This window comes from Eleutherodactylus coqui, chromosome 4 (genome assembly GCF_035609145.1).
Source record: "Eleutherodactylus coqui strain aEleCoq1 chromosome 4, aEleCoq1.hap1, whole genome shotgun sequence".
Taxonomy (NCBI): Eukaryota; Metazoa; Chordata; class Amphibia; order Anura; family Eleutherodactylidae; genus Eleutherodactylus; species Eleutherodactylus coqui.
In genome coordinates, this window is record NC_089840.1 from 55,926,614 (window position 1) to 55,953,506 (window position 26,893).

Sequence of the window (26,893 nt, forward strand, 5' to 3'; positions counted from 1 at the left end):
TATAAGATGTGGAGCAACTTTGTAAATTCATCAGATATTTATCCTGTTTATCTTGCTTTACAGCCTGTGTCATAGTCCACAGCTGCATTCACAATGCTTGAGGCTCCAGAGCTGAAATTTCCCATGCTATCTTGTTTTTTTGTTTACATGTTTGCATAGAAGTTCCAGTGGTGACTTACGGCTCCTTCACACTGTCGATCATGATACCGGTGTGAGAAAATCGCAACCGGTATCGATTTTCTTGTGCGCTTTTTTAACACGATTTTGCCAAGATTTTTTTTTTTTTACGTGAAAGTCAATAGGACTTTCTAAATACATTGCATCACACAAAAAACACTAGTTTGTGCTTTGCGATTAAAAGGAGGCTCCATAGGGAAACATGGCAGGTAAAAAAAAACGCAAAACGCAGAAAGATAGAGCATGATGCAATTTATTTTTTTTTATCGCATGAGTGAAAACATCGTAAATGTGAAGGAAACCATTGGTTTCATAATTCTGCATTTTCACTACCTCTGCTTCCCCTATACTACAACGCTGGTCCCAATTTTCTTGTTTACTCCACGAATCTGATGCTACATGTGATTTCCTTTTTTTGCAAGTATGTACTATATCCTCCAACATACCCTCCTCTAGACGAAAAAACACTTATGTTAAGTTATGTTTCGTTTAGCTGAACCTATTTTACCGCACTTTTAAAGCACATTGAGTGCCGTCAATAGATTCCGGATAAACAAGATGCCCCAGCTAGTGCCCCAGCTACCGGCATTCCTCCATGGGTGCCTAACACACAGGTGTACCTCCCAATACATTTGGTCAGCTATCTTCATCTGTTTCGATTTAATATTCCATATAAAATGTTAATGAACTACATTCTTCATGCAGTTAGGATCTACAGAAAAGCGTTTACTTTTCATGGTGCACATAAAAAGCGTCGTAGATCAGTGTTTGTTACTGTATAGGCATTAAAATGAGCTCCTACTTGGGTTTCATAAGAGCTGGCAGCCACTGAGACCTACAGCAACTACAGAAGAGAAATGGAAGACATGGGATTCTTAACACACAAATTGTGCAGTTTCCAGAAAAAGTTATTATATATCATAGTGAGGAAAACTAAGTACACCCTTTTTGAATTCTATGGCTTTTAAGTTTTAGGACATAATAGAAAAAAACATCTGGTTCTTAGCTAGAAGGTCTTAAAATTTGGTAAATTGGTGAACATCACATGACTAATTAACAAACTAGGCCAAAACGCAGAAGCAGTGTGTGAAAAATTAAGTAGACCCCATAAGTCAATAGCTTGTAGAACCATCTTTAGCAGCAATAACTTGAAGAAATGCAAAACTTTCTGCATGGCTCAGTCTCGGATATCGTTCTGGAGGAGTTTGGTCGCACTCTTCTTTACAAAACTTTTCTTCCCATAGACTTTTTAGCCAAAAATGGTGTCCTTTTAGCATATGTTTGATGAATAAGAATTCAGATCATAGTGACATAGTATGTTAGGCTAAATGAAGACAATGTCCTTCTAGTTCAGCCTGTTTCAACCTCCCCCCCCCCCCCCCATTCCTTCCCCTTGTTGATCCAGAGGAAGGCAAAAAAAAAAAACAACGAGGCAATTTAGCTCATTTGGCATTTTTATTTTATTCCTGACTCCATAATGGCAGCCAATGTAATCCATGGATCAACATTTGAGATCAACAACCCCACTGGTCACCTAATGTCACCTGACTGTATTGAAAAGTACAGTCAGCTAAATTTTTCGATTCAGCTATATAGATTTCTTTTGTATATGGTGGTCAAATATGAAAGTGTACATTCATACACCTGACCATATGCTTCATGTAGTCCCATGGAGTGTAAACACGAAATGCACTTTGAATTTAGACGCAACGTACAAGGTCATAGACCCTCATTGATGTGTGGGGAGTGAAAGCTAGCCTGTTGGGTCCGATACTACAGAAGAGTTACTACAGCCCAAACTGATGAAAAAAAATCCTGCTGTCTATGATAGAAAGGAGCCAGTACACACAGGGCATCGGGGTTGTGTAGCCATAGACTGGCCAGAGTGCCCATGCTGAACCCTGTTGACCGCTGTAACTATCTACAATGGCTATATGAGCACCAGAACTGGACCATAGAGCAATGGAAGAAGGTGGTCTGATGAATCATCTTTTCCTTTACATGTAGATGAGCAGTTGCTTACCTGAGAAAGAGATGGCACTAGGATACATTATGAGAAGGAGGTAAGTCAACGGAGGCACTGTGATGCTCCCACCAATGCTCTACTGGGACACCTTGGATCTTGACATTTATGTGGATGTTGCCTTGACAAGTACCATCCACCTACCGTTAACCTTTTGCAGACCAAGTACACAAAAATTGTTCAGGAATGGTTTGAGAAACCTGATGAAGAGTTCAAGGTGTTGATTGGCCCGCAAATTCACCAGATCTCAGGCCGATCAAGCATCAAGTCCGATCCATGGATGCTGCACTTCACAATTGACATCACTTAAAGGATCTGCTGTTAATATCTTGGCGTCAGACACTACAGGGCTCCTTCAGAGGTCTTGTGGAGTCCATACCTTGATGGGCCAGAGATGTGTTGGAGGCACAAAAGAGCCGACACAAAATTCGGCAGGTGGTTTTAATGCTTGTGGCCAATCAGTGTATATCTCACGACCTGAAGGTTGCGGGTTCAATTCCCGCATGGTTCAGGTAACCGACTCAGCCTTCCATCCTTCCTAGGTTGGTAAAATGCGTACCCAGCTTGGTGGGAGGGGGGGGGGGGGTAATAAATAAATTACTTAAAAGCGCTGTGGAATAAGTTGGCGCCATACAAATAACAAGATTTTTAGATTTTATATATTTATATCTCCAGCTGCCTAATTTGAGAGCTTCTTAGGTAATGCGATTGAAATGGCGTATTAAGCCATGTGCTACAAAATTCTAGTATTTTATACATATCTATACAAAATGATGACCTCTATATTTCCTGCAAAGCTTGCAGATAGCCCAGCTTCTTCCAGATAGCGTTCTGCATCCCCGAGTATATTTCTAGCTCACGTGATATTATCTCTTGAAGCAATCATATTGATGTTGAATCAGATTTCCCCAAGTGCACAGATTTGTCAGAAATACTAAAATGCTATTTTTCCACTAAATGTCAGAGAAGCGGTGACTAAAAGCCCGAGTGTTTTATGGCTGAAATTCTGGAAATTGTCTTCCCCAGCGGAAATTGGATTTTACAGAGACGGAGCGATTTGTATGTGGCGGCGAGCAGCGCGGTCTGATCATCTAGAATACATCTCATAACTTACACCTGAGCCTGATACAGTAAAGAAGGCGCATCACATCCAGTAGACGCCGCTTATTAGAACGTGACTGTCGGGACAATCCCCAGATTCAAACATGCTTTATGTTAGAAGAACGTGCATTTAGTTTTTCCATCTAAATACCTCAATTTCAACACAAAATTGCATCAAAAGTGACGGCCGATATACGCTACCATGTGATGCACAGGCTCGGCGTATATGCCGTCGGGCGGAGGGAGAAAGCTTGGCTCTGCTAAGCTGTCTCCCCCTTACCTCGCCCTTGCCGGTTCACCTCCTCTCTCCTCCCCTCCAGCTGTTTGCAATGGGAGGGAGCGGGACAGTGGCGGAGCTAAGCTCCCGCCCCATCCCAGCCACATGTCCGCAGCCAACATTGCGAGGGGGCAGGATGGGACAGAGCTTAGCTCCGCCCATGCCCCAACCCCTACCATTGCAAACAGCCGGAGGGGAGGAAATAAGGGGGAGGGAGTTTAGCAGTCACGCTGCTATACTCTCTCTCACCTCCCTTTTCCGGTCATTGGGTCCCATAGGAGTCTATGGCAGCGGCCATAGTCTGGCCAGGAAGATAGTTCCAGGACTATCTTTCCTGCCCGGCGAAAAGGGCCCGGTCGGGGACTTTTACGCCACGGGAATACTCCTGTGTAATATGATGCACTGGAATCCAATGCATCAGATGGTCGTGTAAAACGGTGGCCGATATACGATCAAGTGAATAAGCCCTTAAGATGACCCAAAGGGCAACCGCTGCGGAAATCCGCATATCCGTGCGTGCCGTGGACATGAAGCCTTAGGTTGATTCTATGTAACTTTATAAGGCTGCCAGTCCACAGGCGTTGTGATATCCCGCAGCACATCTCCGCCGCTGGGGAGCAGGAGCCAGCCTAGGCTCACCGCACAGAATCGCAGCAATTTGCAGCATGCTGCGATTTGCCGACCGCGAGCAGAGAATCGCTATGATTTTCCGCTTGTGGACAGTGGGGCTGCGCTCTTCATAGCAACACTATGGAAAGCATTCACTGCATTCCCCGCGTCCGGATTGACGCCGCGGGGAACGCAATGCAAAAATACCCGTGGACAGGCAGCCTTAAGGGGTTAAGCTATTAAAGGAACAGAACCTTGAATATTCCTTTATTTTACTTTGTAAGAATTAATATCTGAAATATAAATTTTTTGTCCAACTCTGCAATCCCCTGACTGTATCATTGAGTGTAATGTTGAAAGTCAGGACTAATATGTATTGACCTTTTCAAAATTAATAAAAAATTGTGTTAAACCATATAAAATGCCAGAGATGACATCACAGGGGGTCATCATAATGGGCTATGGTATGTAAATGGAGCAATGTCATAAGGCTGCCTTGCAGGGTACCAGCGCATGTAAGGACATCACGGGGTGATGCGGTTGTATTGGGTCTTTGTAGTGGATGATGGCATATGGTACAGGAAGACTTGGGTGAAGTGGAGATAATTTGTCAGTAAACATAGTTGTAAATTCTGGAATTCAGCTTTATCTCATTCAGAGGCAAAAAGACTTGACAAGTAGAATCCAGATACGATCCTCAGACTTAAAGGGGTTGTCTCGCGCCAAAACGTTTTTTTTTTCCATAGGCCCCCCGTTCGGCGCAGGACAACCCCAAAGGTTGTGTTAAAAAAAAAAAATTTTACTACTTACCCGAATCCCCGCTCTGCGATGTCTTCATTCTTCTTCCTTCACCAAGATGGCCGCCGGGATCTTCACCCACGATGCACCGCGGGTCTTCTCCCATGGTGCACCGTGGGCTCTGTGCGGTCCATTGCCGATTCCAGCCTCCTGATTGGCTGGAATCGGCACACGTGACGGGGCGGAGCTACGAGGACCAGCTCTCCGGCACGAGCGGCCCCATTCACCAGGGAGAAGACCGGACTGCGCAAGCGCGTCTAAAAACGCCAGAAGACAGCGAAATTAGACAGATCCATGGCGACGGGGACGCTAGCAACGGAGCAGGTAAGTGAATAACTTCTGTATGGCTCATATTTAATGCACGATGTACATTACAAAGTGCATTAATATGGCCATACAGAAGTGTATAACCCCACTTGCTTTCTCGGGACAATCCCTTTAATGATTACACTAATTACGCACAAACAGTTCTTGATGTTAAATCGCGTGAATGAAGAAATTACGCAACCAAGTCCCGAGCATAATTATCGTTATCTCGTCCATTCACACGGCCGGGGGGGACGTATTAGCGAAAAAATACACTGCAGGCCGGAAAGTCCTCCTCGGCTTAAATCCTCGGAATGGCTTCAAATGCCTAAATAGCGGCATCGGTAAGCTTTCCCCTATATTGAATGCTACTAAACTCCCTCCAGTTCCGTTTTTATGCAGTCTATGGGAGCCGCCGGCGTATATCGCTCGAAAGAGAGCAACACCTGTCTTTTTTGGGAGCCAATTCGGTCGCGTGTGCTATTTTTTTCAGGCGCAATGTTTTTACGCGGATAAAAAAAATCGGTCATCTGAACGAATGCATTGGAAGCCATTGCTTCAGATGGTTACGATTTTCGCTCATGTGAATAAAGCCTGAGGCTGAAATGCATGGCAGTTTCACAAGGCAGGTTTCACAGACTGGCAAACATGTGGCGAGGCAAGCTAGTGTTTGCTATGGGCCAGTTCCACTTTAGGAGGTTTACAAAGTTCACTTGAAGGCTCTAAGCTCAGCTATTTTCATCAGTTCCATTAAAATGAATGGAGCCGCAGTCACACATATATGACCAGCGGGCCATTCATTTCAATGATAGGAACTTGGAATTAGCGAAATTGGAAGGGGACACGGGTCCCCCATTCTCTGAATCAGTGGGGGTCCCAGCGGTTGGACCCCCACTGATCTGTCAGTTTTCACCCATCCAGTGGATGGTTGAAAACTTGTAATTTCATGCACTAACTGGATTACCTCCTTCAGGGCATCTTCAGAAGACCGTGATCGTGTCCCGTTTTTTGTGGCAGCGAAAATTTCGGGTGCAAAATGGGACAAAACAAAACCGTTTTTCTACATGCGAGAAAGACCAGGATGTACAGTATCTTCCTGCTTTTTTTTTTTTTTTAAACTCCCGCAGTGTTTGAATAGTAAACAAAATGCAAGAAAAGTTGGTTCATGCGCTAATATGCTCCATAGCAGCACGTGTATTAGTGCATCTGTTTAAGCCCTCAGACTTGGGGCTCATTCACATGAGGGAATTTGTGCAGCTAACCTAGATGCACCAAAAATATGCAATTATTAGAACCAGTGGTTTCCTATGGAAGCATTCAGACAAAGGAATTATAGCTGCGCAAAAGAATTGCACCTAGAAAGATAGGACATCAGCAACTAAAATTCCCTGCTGCTCAAGAAGCTAGGTCCTGACCTATCTTTAGTGTGCAAAGCGCAGAAGCCTGCATAGACTTCTATGGGAGACTATGCAAGCCAGTCAGCAAAGAAAAATGAAGGGATTTCCCCACAGCAGGGATGAAGGGTTTCTCTTACAGGGGAGATAGTGGAATTCCGCTACAGCTGGGGAATCCCTCTAGCTCCCCTATAGGGGAATCCCTCCATCCCCGCTGCTGGGGAATCCCTTTATCTCCCATGCAGGGGAGTCCCTCCATCCCCGCTGAGGTGAAGGAAGTCCCCACGGATAAAGAAAAGCCCTGGGGGAACCGCCTTCATCTCTGTGGGGCTTCTCTTCACTGGAGAACTCCCAAACAGCAGCGCATTTCTTCCTTCACTCATGAGTATTGTTTCAATGCTGATACATCTCAGGACTTCAGTGCGGAAACATCCATTCAGGCGATCTTTTTGCACAGTTAACCACGCCCATGTGAATTAGCCCTAAGAGTGTTCATTCATTCTGCCATTGAACTTATTACACAGCACAGCACACATATTGCAGTCTGTAGTAGTGGTACCCAGCCCCTTAACACGATTTTGCGTACGTGAAATTTGCACATGCAATATGCAGAGAAAGAGCCCATTGATTTCAACGGATTCATTTACATTACCGTATTTTGTGTACATATTTTGCGCAAACAAAATAAAATGCAGCAATGATCCTACTTTTGTGCTCAGTTGCACACCAAGTCTATGGGGGGGATACAAATGCGTGCTCCATACACTGTGCAGTTCCGCTAGGAAAAGAATACATCTAGAACTCATTAGAGTAAACAGCCATTTAAATTAGGGCGTGTTTGTCTACCGCGCAAATGAACATGCCCTGCAGGCACAAAAAGTACAGTATAACACGCCGACATGTGTAATAATGGTAATGAAAAGCCTGATGTTACCATTAATGAAGTTTTGCCGCGATCGAGTGCCGATCTTTAGTCGTGTATTTTCAGCCACTCACATGGGCTGCTGCTGTGTATCAGCAGAAACGATGAAAACCATCGATCGCTGTTAAATACTCGGAATGTACAATAATGCTGAGGACCGAGCAGCTGTCTTCTTTTCCCAGCGTTGTACACAGGGTAACTCCCTCCCCTTCCCTTTTTACCACTTTCCATTGAAGTCTATAGGAACTTGCTGTGTATTTCAGCAAAAGATAGGACAAGACCTATCTTTTCACAGGGAGTATAAAATCGGCAACCAAAAACTGTCGCATATGTGCTATTTTTCCCGACTGGATTTTTTACCGCATCAAAAAATCGTTGTTGCGAATGAATCAATTGGAATATAATGCATCGCATTGGTCGCAATTTTTGGGCGATTTATTTTTATTTTTTTTACGTGGCTAAATTCCTGCGTAAATACGGTCACATGAATAAGCCCAAACACATGCAAGAAACAGCAACATGCTGAACATAAAATGGGTGGTGTCCTGTATATATATAACATATATGACACAGGAGGGGCATATAATGGGCATGGTGACATCACAGGGGGAAAGAGGAAAGTAATGGGCAATGATGTCACTTTGGATCCCAGCCATGTAAATTAAAGGGGTGGTCTCGCGAAACCAAGTGGGGTTATACACTTCCGTATGGCCATATTAATGCACTTTGTAATGTACATTGTGCATTAAATATGAGCCATACAGAAGTTATTCCACTTACCTGCTCCGTTGCTAGCGTCCTCGTCTCCATGGTTCCGTCTAAATTCGCTGGCAGCTTGCTTTTTTAGACGCGCTTGCGCAGTCCGGTCTTCTCCATTCAGCACGAGCCGCTTCAGTGTGCTCCCCGCTACAGCTCTTCTGCGCATGCGCAGACGAGCTGTCACTGCTCGGGAGCGCGCTGAAGCGGCCATTCTGCACCATCCTCTGTTAGAGGAAGGTGCAGAAACTGGAGCTGCCCAGCGGAGAAGCCCAGCCCAGCCCAGCCCAGCCCAGCAGCCCCGAGAAGCCTCCCAGGTAAGTGATGGGTCGGGGGGGGGGGCTGCCGCTGCGCCGGGCTGCGCCGGGGGGGCTGTCGCTGCGCCGGGGGGGCTGTCGCTAGGCCGGGGGGGCTGTCGCTAGGCCGGGGGGGGCTGCCGCTGTGATGGGGGGGCTGTCGCTAGGCCGGGGGGGGCTGCCGCTGCGCCGGGCTGCGTCGGGGGGCTGTCGCTAGGCCGGGGGGGGCTGCCGCTAGGCCGGGGGAACTAGCGCTGGGCTCCGGAACCTAGCGCTGGGCTCCGGGGCCTTCACCTGGGCTGAGGGTCTAGCGCTGGGGAGCCGGGGGCTAGCGCCGGTTACCTGCTGTCTGGTCGGCGGCTGCGGGGCGTCTGGTCGGCGGCTGCGATGCGTCCGGTTGCCATGGAGACACAGCTGGCGGCGTCTCGGGAGCGCGCACGTCGGGCTGCAGCGAGCGACGGGGAAAGAGCCGGCGGCCATCTTGAGGAAACTTTTATAAGTTGCTGAAACGCTGGAACGGTAAGTACGAACCAGCTAGAAATGTCATTTACAGGGGGGCTTTGTAATGTATGTTTAATGGGGGGGACTGGGCAAAAAAAAAAATTAACTGCTTCCTCGAGACATCTCCTTTAAGCACTGTTACCGACAGCTGGCAAAAATCCATCTGGCTGCACTCTGTAGCAAAGGTTGCTCACCATGCCAGATGCGAGTCCCATTTAAGGCTGCACAGTGGGTAATGATGTCATGGGGGCAAACTGCACTATTCTGGTGATGTCACCACTGATTTAGGTCAAACAGGGTAATGTCAAGAATATTCTTACATTCCCAGTTTATGAGCATTATATGTTGCTATGAAATATAAAACTGGTGGCTTATTGACTATTATGAAAGATCTTTACGGTGCCCTTACTTAGCTTCCCAATGTAGTTGATATATTGGAAGCTAAGGGATCCCTTCTTTAGCTTCCAAATAGGAATTCCAAATATCCATTATATGGCCACTGGCAAATGTTAAAGTCTAATAGCAATAAAATAAGTATTAATTGAGAAAAAATAATAATCTTAGAACATTGATCATATGAGTGACACAGCTGGAATCGGCACGTGACGGGGCGGAGCTACACGGAGCTACACGGAGCCCCATAGAGAACAGCAGAAGACCCGGACTGCGCAAGCGCGGCTAATTTGGCCATCGGAGGGCGAAAATTAGTCGGCTCCATGGGAACGAGGACGCTAGCAACGGAGCAGGTAAGTAAAAAACTTTTTATAACTTCTGTATGGCTCATAATTAATGCACAATGTATATTACAAAGTGCATTAATATGGCCATACAGAAGTGTATAGACCCACTTGCTGCCGCGGGACAACCCCTTTAAGCCTGAGAAAGGACCCTTCGCAGGTGTGAAAGTTTGCTACTACATCATGTATTTTTGTTAGCCATTAAAAGGTATCATATCTACAAGATTACTTGGTTTCTCTTACTGAGAACAATCACACATAAAGGCAGGGTTGCACAGTATTTGCTAGTAGTCTCTCCGACTGCCCTGCTGCATCATAATTGCTGGACCTGCCATCTCCAAATCCCATGTACGAGAACCTCTTTGAAGCAATCCTCCCGGCAGATGTGACAACCCAAGTGCGCCAACGCTCAATGAGGATTTCAAACACATTTTCTACCGGTTCTTCAGAGGAAGCTTTGTCTGTAGCATGGTGAGTTCTCATTGCAGAGTCTACGGTTTGGAGGATCCCTCAAGCTGCTGCTGTGTTGGCAGGGAGGACGTTTCACATGTAATGAAATCCCTGGATGGGTTGCTTCTGTGCTTTTTTTTTTTTGATGATTCTCCCTTACAAAGAATTTGAAGAGCTGAACATGCCAAGAGGCTCCTCGGGCAACACTGTGGCAATTCTATCAGATGTCCCAGAGGCAAATTCGAACAGCAGGCTCGCTAATTAGGATAGTTAGGAGTGGATAGATGCTTAGAATGGGATTGCTCATGTTGAAGAGAGGATGCCGCAAGAGAAAAAGTTGGAACAAGAGAAGTAAAAAAAAAAAGCTTCCAGGAGTAAGACATCACAGTAGTTACCAAAGTCTAGACAGCTCCCTCAATCCAAAACATTTCACCGTGTGCTACAAGTCATGAATCCTCATCGTCTTCAAAATGATTTGGGCCAGTAAAAACCACTTCTCTACCTCGGGGAGATATCCTATTCGGTACTCATCGTCTCATTGACTCTTACACAGCTCAGTCACAGGTTTTGATGGGAAATTTGTAATTTCCTTACCATCTGGTGGTCTATTCTGCCTTTTCTATCTTGCATCACCCGCCAGAACCCTCCAACGCCTATAGGCGCATCTTCTTCTTGTACATTGCATAGGCTTTTTTGCGCTTTCAACGGGTTAATATTCTCATTGCCATAAACAATAGGCTGTGTTAGTTTGGATGCTCCATCTCTTCTCTCTTATTACGGGTCAAATGTCTACTTTGACTTGTATACAAGAATCTCTTTTCTTGTAGGAAACGGCTTAGACCTCAGACCCAGAGATGGTAACCCGGTGCACCATTAGTACTTACTCTTCCCTGCTCCCGAGCTACTGCTCTTCTCTTTGACATGGAAAATACATGGGTTAGCTACCAGACCAGATGGTATGGGGACACACAGAATAGCATTGTGGGTCACAGGTTGTGCACCACCGGGCTGTACGGAGTCTGATGCAGCATGGCTTTTTTTGTTAATACGGTGGCAGACAGAAGTACACACTTCTCCAAAGCAAACCATTTATGACCAATTTACAGCTCGTTACCACTCAGAACTGGTAACGTTGTCATATGGTAGTTTGCTTGGTGCCTTAATGGCCATTTGGGAAAGAGTTGCTTTACAACTCAGTCTAGGCAATGCATAATGCAGAGACCCAAAGGACCCTTCCGCATGTGTTCTCAGGTTGTTAAGAAGTCTATGCTCTAGTGACTTCTTGTTTCCTACAACAGTCTCCAGTTGGTTAGTAGAATTGCTGGTGATTACGTTGTTACAGCACTGGACTGGAACCTGAAGCGGTAAATGGCCCATTATCCATTAGGATTTGACTGATTTTCATTTCAGCAATCTTATTGTTTAAAAAAAAACTGTACAAGATAAAGGTATAAAGAAGATACTGTACTTTATGGGTATGGACAAGATATTACACTAGGTTTAGATATGAACATAGTATGTAAAGCCAAAAACGACATATGTCCATCCAGTTCAGCGTATTAACCTCCAATGTTGATCCAGAGGAAGGCAAAAAAAAAAACAACAATGTGGTAGAAGCCAATTTTCCCAATTTAAGGAGAAAAAAATCCTTCCTGACTCGAACCTAAGATTTTGGGTTTGCCATTTTGGTGTCATGGCAGCCTTGTCAAAGCCTCGGGTGCTGCCATATAGTTTGTCTATTAAGACGTGCCTGTAGAAAGACAATATACCGCAGTACTGAACACTAAAACAATCGCTAGTTCAAGTTCCCTATAAGGACTAAACTAAAAGATCAAAATTTTAAAAAATGTAGTATCACTACATTTTGGGGAAATACATTAAGAAATCATCATGTCCTCAAGGGGTTAATTCCTAGACCCCCCACCACCACCTCATCTACTATTCTATCTGTGAAGATTGTGATTGAACTCCTTTCATTTGATGCCCTAAATAATTTATTGCTCTAGACACATTAGGTTTACTATGCAGGTTGTGGGTGGAAAGCCCACGAATTCACTGCCGTTTGAGCGCCTCGGTCCTGAACTTCTTTTGGAGTTTATTTTACACCTTATATATTGAAAAGTTCGGTTTTTTTCCAATGTTTTCATGTTAAAAAAAAATACTATCTGTACCGAATAACAGAGAACGCTGTTTATTCCATTCGCTCCTTCCATTATTTGTGTGTAGGACGGATGTACTGGACTGTCACAGATTAATTCTTCTCGCTGCACGCATAGGAGAATGAACATCGGCGCAACAAAGAAAATATAATCAAAACTATACGAGTGTTTCTAATGCAGAAATCATTGTGCTCAATCATATTTAATTTTACACTACACTAATTTTACTCCGCGAGGGCCTTTAATGACAGTTTCTTTTATGTAGGAGATGGAGGGTTTTCAGACAAGAACTTTGAGTACAAGTGAGGACACAAGATGGAAAACTTTCCGGGTATATTGATAATAATCTTTGTTTGAGATCTTGCCCAAAGCTGAAGAGGCAGAAACAATTCTTCATGATGTCACTTAAGCTAAGGTTTCCATATAAAATCTAAAATGTATTGCCTACAGCAGGGGCGGAGCTAAAGGCTCATGGGCCGGGGTGCAAGAGCGCATCTTCTCTTAACCCCTTAAACGAAGAGGCGTAACTTGAAGCTCCTGGGCCTTAATGCATAACTTGTAACAGGTCCCCCAATTATAATGCTTTATTCATTGTACTGGGCTCTCTATATGGAGAAGACAGACCTTATGGGCTCACTAAGGCTCCTGGGTAGAGATGAGCGGACGTACTCGGTTCGGGTGTTTTTGCATTCGAGCACCGCTTTTTCCGAGTAACTGACTACTCGGACGAAAAGATTCGGGGGGCAGGGGGCAGCGTGGTGGAGCGGGGGTAGCAGTGGGGAACAGGGGGGAGCTCTCTCTCTCCCCCCACACTCTCCTCTGCAACCCCAGGCTCACCCCCGGCGCCCCCTGAATCTTTTCGCCCGAGTAGTCAGTTACTCGGAAAAAGCAGTGCTCGAGTGCAAAAACACCCGGACCGAGTACGCTTGCTCATCTCTACTCCTGGGCCCTGCATCCCCTAGAGTTACACCTGTGATCTACAGTACACCTCTGCTTACTGGTGTAGTTCATAGGGCCAATACCCCTTGTGATATCACAGTCATGTCTGACAATTCAAGGGGCACACGTCAAGCCATGTCAGTGACATCATAACCTCAGTGATGTCATCACATATTATGGTGTCCTATGGAGTTCCCAAAAGCCCATGTTCCTGCAAATCCCCACAGTGATGTTATCAGCTTGACATCAATTTGACAACTTTTTCTTGAATTGACTAGCAATTTTTAAGGACATTTGGGTTCTCCCTCCTTGCTCTTCATTTTGCCGGATAAAGACAACCATTAAGATATGTGCACATATCCAGAGCAATTACTCATTAAATCCCAGGAATTTCAATGAGAATCCGCATGATAGTTTATACAGCGCAGATTTTGCCTTTACACCGATTTCAAATCTGCATGTGGGGGAAAGAAATGACATGTCAATTCTTTACGCGGATTCCATATCCGGAATTCTGCACGTGGATTTCGCCATTGAAAAGGGCTAAATCTGCATGCGGATTTTCGCCAAATTTAGTTAGCCGTGCCAAAATCCATAACTCAGTTGCAGTTTTCTGCTGTGATTTTTGTCGAGGCACATGGAAAATTCTGCGTGGGAATCCGCCATTCAAACATCACATTTATATGAGGAGGCTTTACTGTAAGAACAAATAGAGGGTTAACGTATATTAATTGTAAGATCAATAATAAGGACTCAATGACAGAAGAAATCCACCCCATAATCCGCCTTCGGATTTTCACCGCAGAATTCACTCCTAATGAACAGATTCCACCGTGAACTTTTACTGCGTGGCTGCAACAAATTAGACAATCTGCAGTCTTGCCTATCTTGCGCTAAGGACTCCTTCACATGGGCTTATTGGTGCACGCACGATACGCAGAGAATAGAACCTATTAATATCAATGCCTTCGTAGACCTTTTCGGTTTTTGCGCTCGCATTTCTCGCGTGTGCAAAAAAAAAATGGGACTTCCTCTATTTTGTGCACGAAGGTTCCGATAGTCTCAGGGAGGTGCGTAAATGTTTGTGCAATGCGTACACAAATGCGCAAGAACGCATCTGGAAGTCATTAGGCTAAATAGCCATTTAAATCAGGGGGCTTTTGTCTGCTGCGCGCAAATAAACATGCCTGACGTGCGCAAAAGAATACATTAAAATGTGCTGATACACGCGCAAATCAGCCTCTTTCATGGCGCAAATACACTGCGCTAAGGTGCGCGCAAAAGCGCATATGTCCATGTGAAGGAGCCCTAAGTAAATGGCATGTATTTAAGCCCCACCCAGAATCGTGGAAAAGGGGCAAAAGTTCAGTTTGTTTTTTTTTACTTCGTTTTATTAGCAGATTGCAAAACAATTATTACCGTCAATTCTGTGTAATATATTCCTCATTTGTTCTGTATCTTACATCACAATTTAACAATACGGCATCATTTTCATAACGGTTAACAATTGAAAATAAAACCTTTGATATGTTTGGTTCGTTGTGTATTTGTGTATTTATTTTTTCCTCATTTTTTATCAAACCTATATTCATTCTACTTATAATGTATTGTGTGAGTTTGTCCACAAACCCCATACTTTTCCAAATTTATCAGGGCATCCTCTGTGTTTATAAATCACCTTTTCATAGGGGATAATAGTGTCTATCATCCTCATCCAATATGAGATGGAGGGGGTCTCGCTGCCCTCCATCGCATCGCCACCACTTTTCTAGCTATAAGTAGTACCTCTCTGATAAATATCTTATCATGGTGGGTCCACGCCTTCTCATCCAGCAGCCCAAAAACGCTATTTTGGGATCTACTCCAGAGGGACCGGTAAAAGTCCAGAAATAAAGGTGACGACTTCCTCCCAGAAGGTTTTGACATAGGCACATTCCCACATTAAATGCCAAAAATCAGCGCTTGGCTGATGGCACCTATGGCAAGATGTTGTATTAGTTCTGCCCATTTTGTTCAAACGGGCTGGTGTAAGATACGACTGGTATATAATATACAATGGAATAAGTTTATTATTAGAGATGAGCGAGCATACTCGCTAAGGACAATTACTCGAGCGAGCATTGTCCTTACCGAGTACCTGCCCGCTCGGAAGAAAAGATTCAGGTGCCAGCAGGGGGCGGGGAGCGGCGGGGGAGAGCAGGGGGGAACGGAGGGGAGATCTTTCTCTCCCTCTCTCCCCCCCCTCTCCCCTGCTCACTCCCGCAACTCACCGCTCACCCGCGCTGGCACCTGAACCTTTTCTTCCGAGAGGGCAGGTACTCGCTAAGGACAATGCTCGCTCGAGTAATTGTCCTTAGCGAGTATGCTCGCTCCTCTCTATTTATTATCCATTGCCGGTGATACTAGTAGATATGACCCCATTGCCTCCTGCCAGTCCTCTGTTGTTAGCGTGGGGATGTTATTTTTCCACCTGTCATAAACTAACAGTGGATCATGGTCCATTTTGGCCAATAACAAATGTGCATAGAGTAGCGACATCAATCCTCTAGGTCATTGTGTTTTAAGGATCCCCACTATTGGGTACTTAGAGATTTTAATAACATTTGGTGGAAATTGAGCATTTAAAGCATGTCTTAATTGAAAATATCTGAAGAGTTGTAATCCGGGGGTTTGTAACTTCTCCCGTAATTGCATATAGGATAGCATTATGCTATCCTCGTATATGTCACCCAATATCCAACGTCCTGCAGTGTTTGGATCAATGACAAGGTAGGGTTTCCCCATAAAGGGGTATCAGTCATTGTATCAGTATATTGTTGAATCTTTTTGGCTGTTTGCCACACTGATAAAGCCAGCTTATGTAGAGGTAGGAGTTTTGATGGCTTAGTATACTCTGGATGTTCCAAAAAACCAATTAAGTTTTGCCCAGCCACCTCGCTAGCCAAATAATAGTCGGTAAGTGGCATTTCTTCGGCAAACCAAAACTGGAGGTTCCGCAGTTGTCCCGCTAAATAATGTAATTTAAAGTCAGATAATGCCATCCCAGCTTGTTTTTTGGATCTTTGCAGATTAGTAAGTTTTAGTTTGGATCTGGATGAGCCCCATATAAATCTAATGATCGGGGAGTTCAATATCCGAAAAAATTTCTCTGGAACCTTAACTGAAGTGTGCTGTAGGGAGTATAGACACTTAGGCCTCGGTCAGATGGGCTTTTTGCTGCGATTTGCGGATCGCATGACGGATGCGCATCCGCAAAACTTGTGACCGGGGCCGAAAAATCGACGGAAAAATCTGCTCCTAGCCGCGTTTTCGTTGAAATGGGCCCGATCACAGGAGCGCTGTCCAACCCATTGCAATTCAATGGAACCGGCAATACAGCCGGCTCCATTGAAAGCAATGGGCTGCCGGCGAGCGCGGGATGAATTTGTCCCTGCAGCCGGAGTTCAGCCGCAGCCGGACGGCAGTTCTCCTGAACTGCTCTGAGTAGTATTCAGCAGGCGGGGATTTAAAATCCCCTGAATGGGCTGCCTCTGATTGGTCACAGCCCTCACCAATCAGAGGCATGAATTCATGAATGGGTGAGTGAGTGCTGCCTCTGATTGGCTCAGCGCAGGGACCAATCAGGGGCAGCTCTCAGCTGTCATTCAATAGCCGCCAGCCCCATTGAGCGCATATAGAGAACACAAGGAATCGCAGATAGGCGTGATCTGCGATTTCTTGTGTCCTATAATTTATCAGACAAGCGCATAAAAAGCGGCCATGTGTCCGATACCATTGCATGCGCAAATCGTGGGAAAAAACGCCCGTGTGACCGAGGCCTTAGGGTGCGTTCACACAAGCGTGTTTTTGTGTGTACATACGTACGCATAAAAACACGCTTCTATTTGCAACAATGCATTTCCTATAGTGTGTGCACATGTCCGTACTTTGCAGGTGTGTGCCTGTAAAGATAGGACATGCGTGCACCATAGGGAATGCACGCATTGTTTTCAATGGAGCCACGGCTGCTGCCGGCAGCTCCATTGAAAACAATGGTCTGCCAGCTCCCTGCATTCTTTTTCAGGGAAGGGCTTTACCTATAAGCTCTTCCCTGAAAAAAAAATTTTTAGTGGGGGATTTAAATGCCGCTGTTAGAATTGACAGCGGCATTTAAATGGTTAATAGCCGCGATCAGCCGAACGACCGCACTGTATAAACAGCTAACGACCGCACTGTATGCCATTTCTGTAATTGCTGTAGTTGAATTTCTTTTATTTTAGTTGGGGCCTCCAGGATATCTACCTGTTCTGATGAGAGGGACGGAAAGGCTAAGTCTTCCAGATAGCCCAGGTTATCTGTTACTGATTTACTATATGAGGGTGTATATAAATTAGCGTAATCTTCTTAGAATCTGGTCACAGTAGACTGTGCCTCTGTCAGTAACTGTCCATCAGCAGCCTTTATCTTAAGTACAGAGTTAGATTGTCCGTTTTGTTTGATTAAGGCCGCCTGCACACGAGCGGAAATCCCGCCGCGGGATTTCCCGCGGGATTTCCGCCGCTGAAAGTTTGCATAGGAGTGCATTAAAATACGCACTCCTATGCAGACGGCCGCGGTTTGGCCGCGCGAAATCTCGCGCGGCAAACAAACCGCGGCATGTCCTAATTTTCTGCGGGGCACGCACTCACCCGGCCGCCGGCTCCGGTCTGCGCATGCGCCGGCTGCGCGGCAGCCGGCACATGAAAGAGCCGGGGCCGCCAGGCGCGGGTGAGTACGCGCTCGTCCCTGCAGGCGCTCGGGTCGGATCGCGCAGCGAGAATTCTCGCTGCCGGATCCGACCCGCTCGTCTGCAGGCGGCCTAAATTGGCCAGAAGATGACTGGACTGATTGAAGTTCAAATTTTTATGAGCAAGTACAACTTGTGCAAAAGTCTGAAACTTTTTTTTTTACTCTAGTGTTAGGTCTTACATTAATTTCCCCCCAAGATGATGGCTGGCCTAGGCTCTCTTAAGAAAAGGCTTTAAGGAATGTTTCCCTCTTCCTTTATACAAGGATCTATTCCCATTTTTGAATGGACATCCAGGCTCAGAGTTATGCTAGATGGTTGTGTGAATCGGCATTAACACAGTTTATGGAGTTAAAAACACATATCAGAAATGCAAAGTAAATGAGTGATCCAAAGTCTACTAAAGTCTCCAAATTATTTATGCTCCATAAACAAATTCTGCTACACAAGAAACCATCTGTGATCTGCCGCTCTATTATGGAATGACAAATATAATTCATGTATACTCCTCCACAATATGCCAGCTAAGCACATAGAATCTGATCATTGCATTTGCTTCACTCCATACCGAAGGAAATAAAACAGCATTTTGGCTCTGTCGTTAATCTTGAGATAGAAGATAAGAATCCTGGCTGCTTCTTATTCAGATGCAAGGGAGACCGGCGGGGGATGATTGATGGGAGGCTGGTGGAATGTTAACTGCACCACTTACAGCTGCTTAGTATTGTCACAACATCATTACTTCTCCGTACGGTGGTCAGTAATAACCCCGGGATCGCAGAGGCAGGTGTGGTTGAGTCATTGGTCTTGCAATTAATATACGTTGACCCTCTATTTGTTCTTACAGTAAAGCCACGTCATAGAAATGTATAGGAAATTATTTCAATATGTACTTACTAGTATATTTTAGCCTCCTGTAAGAATCTTTGTTACGTATAGTTCTATAAAAGTAGTCGGAGTCGGTGGCCAGCTTGAGTGCTGAACTCCACGTTGGGTGGTAATTGGCCACTATGTCTTAGCCAAAGTAGAGAAATGCAGGGCAACAAGGGAAGGAAAGTCACTTATCACTACTTTTCACTTCATCTTCTCATATATACTTTCTGATATTTGCTGCTGAAAGTTGCTCTAGCCCAAGGCCAGATTATAGGGAAGGTAAAAGGGCAATTGCCCATTGGCTTCCAATTTTTAGGGGCATTTCTCCGCAACATTTGCTTTTCAGACTCTCTCAGTAGCAAGAAATAAAAGGTTGACATTTTTGAACGTGTTATTTCTAACGTAGACATAGGGGAAATCATACTAAGTTTTTCCAATGCCGGTCTTAGTATAACTTTCTCTGGTGCCTAATGCATGAGGAGTAGAGATGAGCGAGCATACTCGTTAAGGACAAATACTCGAGCGAGTATCATCCTTTTCGAGTATCTGCCTGCTCGTCCGCAAAGATTCGGGTGCCGGCGGGTGGGATCTCTCTTTCTCACTCCCCTTACTCCCGCAACTCACCACTCACCCCCACCGGCACCCAAATCTTTGTGGATGAGCAGGCAGATACTCGAAAAGGATGATACTCGCTCGAGTATTTGTCCTTGACGAGTATGCTCGCTCGCTCATGAGGAGGCTCACGCTGCTTCATGTATTAGGCACATACCTACACCTTCAACAGAAATGTGTGCCAGGTCTCATTACTCATATTTGAGAAACACTGACAAATTATTTAGTAGTCTGTCTGAAAAATTTACCAATGAGAAATCCAAATGGAAACCTATTTTTTTTACCGTTTCAGGGAAGTAACTTTGTGTTTATTCCCAGCAAGAGAAACCAAGTAATCTTGTAGATATGACATCTTTTAATGGCTAACAAAAATACATGATGTTACAGCGAGCTTTCAAACCTCTCTGGGTTCTTTCTTAGGCTTAATGAAATAGATTCGAAGAGGCATGTGTATATATATATATATATATATATATATATATATATATATATATATATATATATATATACACAATAACTATATGACGGTATGCTTATAGTGCTATATTATCTCCATTTACACTCATTCACAAAAAAATAATGCACCATGAAGAAATCAAATAAAACTTTGTGTGAATGTAATAATGATATAGGTAAGTAATTGCAATATTAGAACGATTAATCAGGCCAAGGAGGTGTGGCGACCTGGCGGATGCGTTGCTGTGTGCGGCCGAGCATTATACTGCTGAAAATCCAGCCATGAGAGGCATCACATATCGCCGGGCTGTTAGTGTACCTCGATCACTACGAGGGGTCACCAAGTGCCATATGTGATGGCTCCCTGGATCCTCACAGCAGCAGTGGGGGGCAGCGTGCTGCTCAAAAGTAAGGGCAGGATGAAGCCTTCGCCATGAGGCGCCCACACTTGCCTGTCATCAGCTCCCAAACAGGACTTTGAGTCCTCGCTATAGACCCTATGGTTCCAGTTCGCAGCAGTCCAGGATTCTTGCTCACGACACCAGTGCAAACAAAGGTGACGGAGTGGGGTATTCATCGCAGGATACATAATGGACCCCATGACACGAAATTTACTTCTGCTAAGCACCTGGAAATAGTCATGGCAGACACAGGGGTCTGTAATGAAGGTGCCCCCTGTGTTTGGATGGACAATAAAGAGTCTAACCATGACTTGCAGGAATGCTGCCTTCCAATAGGTGGCGCTGCAGAGGTATTGTTCCATCTCCCTTACTTGCATATTACCTAGAGAAGCATGAATGGCCTTATAAATCTCCTCACTCACCTTCTAGGTGCTCTCCCTAAGGAGAAAAGATAACATTTCTGACCCTGGATGGACATTGAAACTGATGGATCCACTCGTGCTTGTGGGTGATTATCCGGTCCTCCCTACTGGCGGTCTGTCCGGAATCTGTCTACGTGCCGTCATGTAATCACTCCCCCTAACAGCTTGATCAGAACAGCCTAGATGGCGGGCAATTCGTTCAATCATTGACCTATCAGTGACACATCCGCCTGGGAATAACTGTATGATGAGTTTGGCAACAATGTGACAATTCTATCTGTTATGAATGTAACATTGAAAAAACGAAATCCACTGATATAATAGCGATTATTGTGGCTGAACACTTAGAGTTACTCCAATGGGTTAAATTCTCTATTGCCATCAAACACCTGAACTTGCGGGACGCCACGTGACGGTGCTGAAAAGATTCATTACTGTCGCCGTGGATGTCGGAGCCGAGTACCGCCTGCTGTTTTGTGATATTTCTATAAACACATTGACAAATGCATGTGCTGCTGTGGAAATTACATGCCCAGGGTGACAGGAAAATGGAGCGGCATATTGATTGATGTGTTGTCACAGCAAAGGAAACAAATTAATTCACCCTTTTATCGTGTAATAGCAAAAATAACATATAAATACTTTATTGACCTTCCCCTTTAACATATTACCGGATCAATATTATACAGACAGGGGGGATAATTATTCAGCACAATCTCTGACAGCCTCTCTGCCTCCGAGCAAGCTGGCATGGAATGCATTATCGCCCATTGGTTACTGCCAGGAAGACTTTCATGGGTCACTGTGCCCAAAAGCCGAGCAACACGGTCACTGTTAGTGCATTACTTTGATGAATTCGTACTACACCGGAGAAAATCCACTAAGCGCAAATCTGAATATAACACCTGGCGGTCTGTGAGATTGCTTAATGGTTCCCAAAGGAGGGACGGCATGGCGCGCAAAATCTAAGGGCATCACTCAGATTTCTATCATTAAAATTATCCAACGCCGTCCTTAATATATCAGAGTTGGTCCATTTGATGTAACAGATCTAGTTTAGGACTTAGATTCTTATTAGCTGTCTTACACGGAAACGTGCAGTAAGCTGTATGGTCACAAGGTGGCACTGCAATGAGCAGTATGTCCAGAAAAGTAGTCATTATGTCTTGCTGAGCGCTAGGCTGAAAGGCGACAGGCTACTGTACTCTTTCAACTAGATAACAGAAAAATTGCGACTATCGGAGCTTAAATTCACATGAATAAAGAATAGCCGCGACCAAGTCGCAGCTCTTTTTCGCGGCTGGCTGCGGCGTCTTGCAGTGCACTGATGCTGCAGCAGCGAAATCCTTCGAACCATTAGAACAACGTAAATGACTTGAAAGGCCCCACTAAAGGCACCTGTCATTGTTTAGCAGTGCTCGCTGCTGCTTAACTCCCTCCCCCTCCCTTTACCGTCCGGCTCCCATAGACCCCCATAGGAGTCTATGGAGTCTTCGGCATTTTGCTGTCAAAAGATAGGACAAGTTCTCTCTATCTTTTGACGCAAATGAAATATCGGCGTTTTTTAAGGGCGCCTCAAAAAATCGCTTGTCTAAAGGAACCCATAGGAAACCTTTTTTAGACACAATTTTTTTTTTTTGATACGTCTACTCTGCGTTAAAATGGGAAAGGTTTTAGTGTACCGTGTAACAAATGCTGAAGTGCCGGATATCACATATAGGGCAACTCCGCAAATTGGACACCATGCAGATCTGTCCGGTTTGCACAGCACTTTTTACATTGCACAGGCTAATCTCGTACGTGAATACGGACCAGAAAACAGCATGCTGCCACTTGGTCAGTGTGAGAATTGGCATGAGTGATTAGCCTAATTGGCTATTATGGGTCTATGTGAAGTCCATTCCATACATGGACAACACACAGATGATAGATACTCATGTGAATAAGCTTATAGCTTCTATTGAGTATTCACTGACATTATTTATCCTACTCATTTATATAGCGCATACTTATTCCGCAGCGCTGTACAGAGATTGCCATCACGTCACTCAAGGTACGACTCCGGAAACATTATCGAAGGGATTTTCCTGGACTACGCTAGACTCAGGATAGGTCATCCATAATTGATCAGCAGGGGTCCGCCACTCAGGATCCCTGCCAATCAGCTGATTAATGTGACAGCAGCGCTCGGGTCAGTGTACCATCCCTTAAACGAGTTACCCATGCAGTGCCCGCTGGGGATGGACCGAGGTTGGACTGGAAGCTCTGCTCCAACCCCTATGTAGCATCCAGGACTCATAATTGCAGGCACAGCTCCCATTGATTTCAGTGGAGCTGTGCTTGCATTTACAAGCGCCGGACACCACATAAGAGTCGGAGCAGAGCATCCAGTCCGACCCCCAATATATCCCAATGGGCGCTGCCTGGAAACCCCTATAAGTCCATACCAGACACAGTGCTGTGAATTTTATAGCAGCTATGCCTGGTATTGCAGCACGGTCCGGGACTGAGCTGTTCACAGGCCATGTGACCAATGAATGTGCCGTCACAAGCACATGCCATATACAATCAGCTGATCAGCGGGGATCCCTGGTGGCAGACGCCACTGATCAACTATTGATGATTTACTCTGAGCATAGATCATTAATAATTTAGTCCACCTTTAAGATGTAGCGTTTTCAACGCTTGCCCTATTAAGTCCCAGAGTGCTCCGCCGGGGTAGAACTGCAAGTCCCAGCATACTAAATAGCTTCATTTTTCATGCCTGAACAGTTGTTCCGATTAGCCTCTGAGTTCTCCTTCCCAGACAATGGCCTCTTCCGGTAGTTTCGGTACACTGGCATGGTGCGGTCGGCTGACAGATGTGATTATTATTTTCAGTCCTAGCCTGGATAGCGAGTTGGAAGATGATTTTATTGTTTATGAAAATGGATTCATCGCCCCGGGTGATTTATACTATATCTAACCAAAAACCAAGCGGCGAGCATTACATGGCGAATCACCAGCCGCTCTTTAGTATTCTCTTATGATGCTATTCCCAGGCTGCAAAAACATCAGTTCCAACTGCGTGAACTCACAGCGGGGAAAACAGAGACAATTCTATTCTATCATTTACCTTCCATCTTAATTCTTTATGAAATAGTTGTATTTAATGCATCATTGCATCCCTGCTGCTGTGCGCCTCCTCGTCGTGACCGTGTTGTATACGTCTCCCCATAGGACGTCACCTTGCTCTTTAGTCACCTAAAAGCAAATACGGCTCAAATGGACCTTAAAATCATCCCCCTGATACCTAAAAGGAGGCTTAGTCCGTGGAAACGATAGATAATAACAGTCTGTTGGGTAGTCAAGGATGGGTGATTACATTTTATTGTGCCTACAGGGCTACTATGACGAAAACTGAAGGGCAGATATCACTCCACAGACTCTGTGATTGTAGAACTGTCAGGTCTTCTATCCGAGGCAGGCGTAGAATAGAAGAGGGCAGAGGAGTAACTTGAAGCTCCTGGGCCCCAATGTAAAATCCCTAAGAGGGCCCTCAACTATAATGCTTTACTCATAGTACTGTAAAATAGAGGTCTTATAGGCCCCCTAAGGCTCCTGGGCCCGGGTGTAACCGCATCCTCTGCATCCCCTATGGTTACGCCCCTGAGGGGATGCTGAGTCTAGTGATGTCGTTTTTTTTATTGTTTCATTCTGTATTTTTAAGTAAAAAAACTGCTTTTAAGTAAAAAACTGTTTAAATGCTAACAGGACTCACAACTAAAGCCTGTGAGTCCTGCTTCCCCCGCCCACACACAGTGATTGACAGCTCCACATAAATACACAGTCGTACAAAAAAAGTGTCAAGCAGGATAACAGGATTCTAGCAGCATTTATGCAACTTTTTACATAAAATTACAGATTCACAATCATAAAAAATATGTTTTTACTGAACTCCGTGTCCCCCTTCTATCCTATGCATCCCTCAAATATGAGGGCTGACTACAATGGTTTATAAGATATTTTAATATAGCGGGACTGAACAAATACATCTACATTGACTAAAAGCCCTTCTACAGATGCTGATTTATAGACAGGCATTTCCTAACCCATCTTAAAGGGGTTATATGGGCAGAAAAGACATTTTGAAAACATGTCAGACTGCTTCCCCAATTCCCCACCAACCTAGTCCCACCACTGCCTGGTCCCCGCTGCAAGCAAGATGTTATTCTAAGCGGACAGGGGAGGGGAGCATCGCCTTTATTCCCATTGAAATCAATGGGGTGCTGCTATTCCAGTTCCTGCTCCTGTTACTGACATCCTGTCCTGAGCAGGAAGTGTAGAAGCAGCGCTCCCATTGATTTTAATGGGAGTGAAGACAGCGCCCACACTTCCTCCCATCTGCTAATGGCGATGTCCGGCCCCCTGCATTGATGAATGGGAGTCCCGACTAGCAGACCTGCATCTATGAACATCTGATGGGCAGAAAATCCCTTTAAAAAGCTGCTCAACCAGGGTAACCCTTTTTCTAAATGAAGAATTGCTGACAATCTGCGATCAACTGTCAATCTCATTGGGAGCCACACTTTTCTCCTACAGTGACCACTAGTGGCAAGATGCAATATTTCATGGCCATGTAGTACTCAAGACTCTCCAGACACTTTTTGCAGAGCTGTTGCAAAGCTCTCAAATGGCGGATGTCCATCTAGGATGGTTGTCCACCTCCTTATAGCTATAAAACAACGTCTTTTCTGTCATCTTGAAAGAAGCTTGCTCATGGGAGTAGCTCAGAGTTTTGATGACCATGAGGGCTTGCTACAACCTTCTAGTTCGAGGAGGCCACAGTATCGAAACAATTAGCGCTGGGATACTGACAATCTAAGCTATGGAGTCAGGGTTTTTATATTTTGGCTGTCCTAATCGGGGAGGGTTAAAGGGGCTGCACCAAGATGATAACTTTTTCCCTATCCAGAGGATACAGTATAACTATCTGATCGGCAGGGGCTCGACCATTGGAACTATCACCAATCACAAAAATGGGGGTACCTTTGCTCTTGGATCAATGGAGAAGTGGCCAAGCCTGCTTGCTGTTGCTCCCTTCCTCTGTATGGGATTGCGGGAGGTACCACAGTGCTTGTATTGTAATTATCTGTAGTTGCAGGTAATGATCAACAGTGTAATGAGAGACTAAAATGTCTGTTACTTGACAGCTTGGAGTAGGCTTCAGTCTGGTCTCGATTAGACTACTGACGACGTATGGTGGAAGTCGTAGTTCTGCACCAGCTGGAGAGCCGCACGCTGGTGACTAATCCCCGGCTCCCAATGCAACGTAACAAAACTTAGAATTTCTTGGCAATATCTTAATTATAGATGAGTTACAGTTCTGTAGCTTTTCTCCCAGTGATTGCTCACTATGGTAACAGCTTGACAGGTGGAAGGGAGACACATCCAACGGTTCATACGGGAAAGAAACAAAACAGGAGGGACCTGGAAGGAGAGCGCCAATTGTATCCAGACGGTCTATTACCATGGAGCGGGTCACCATGTGTAGAGACAAAGTTCTCAGATAATGTTTGGGCTCTCAGCTTTGGAGCGTGATGACTTGCTGATAACACATCTCTCCGGCACTACACAATAGTCCTGCTTGACAACAGCCATCTGCAATTAAACGCTTTTAAATGGCCACATCACACAGGCAATGAGAGCAATTTCATGGGATTTCGAAGCCAAGAGGAATTTATTATTTGTATGGCGAATCCAGAAATCCATTCTTACCGTGCCTCTTATATGACATGTTTAAGTGCCTGGAAACAGGAGCTGTGTGCTTCTGGCATGAAATACTGTATGGTTTATCCCTTCGTGATGAATGTATGGAAATGGGCCAGGCACTTCAGTAAGGATTATGTCATTGTGCTTGCTAAATCCATTTAACGGTGT

The 26,893-nt window shown here is 45.0% G+C and overlaps 1 protein-coding gene across 1 annotated transcript in view; it reads left to right on the forward strand.

Moving 5' to 3' along the window:
• Window positions 1–26,893, forward strand: part of LOC136625354 (LHFPL tetraspan subfamily member 7 protein-like) — a 208,881-nt gene that overhangs the window by 109,717 nt on the left and 72,271 nt on the right. The gene's annotated exons all lie outside the window — the stretch shown is intronic.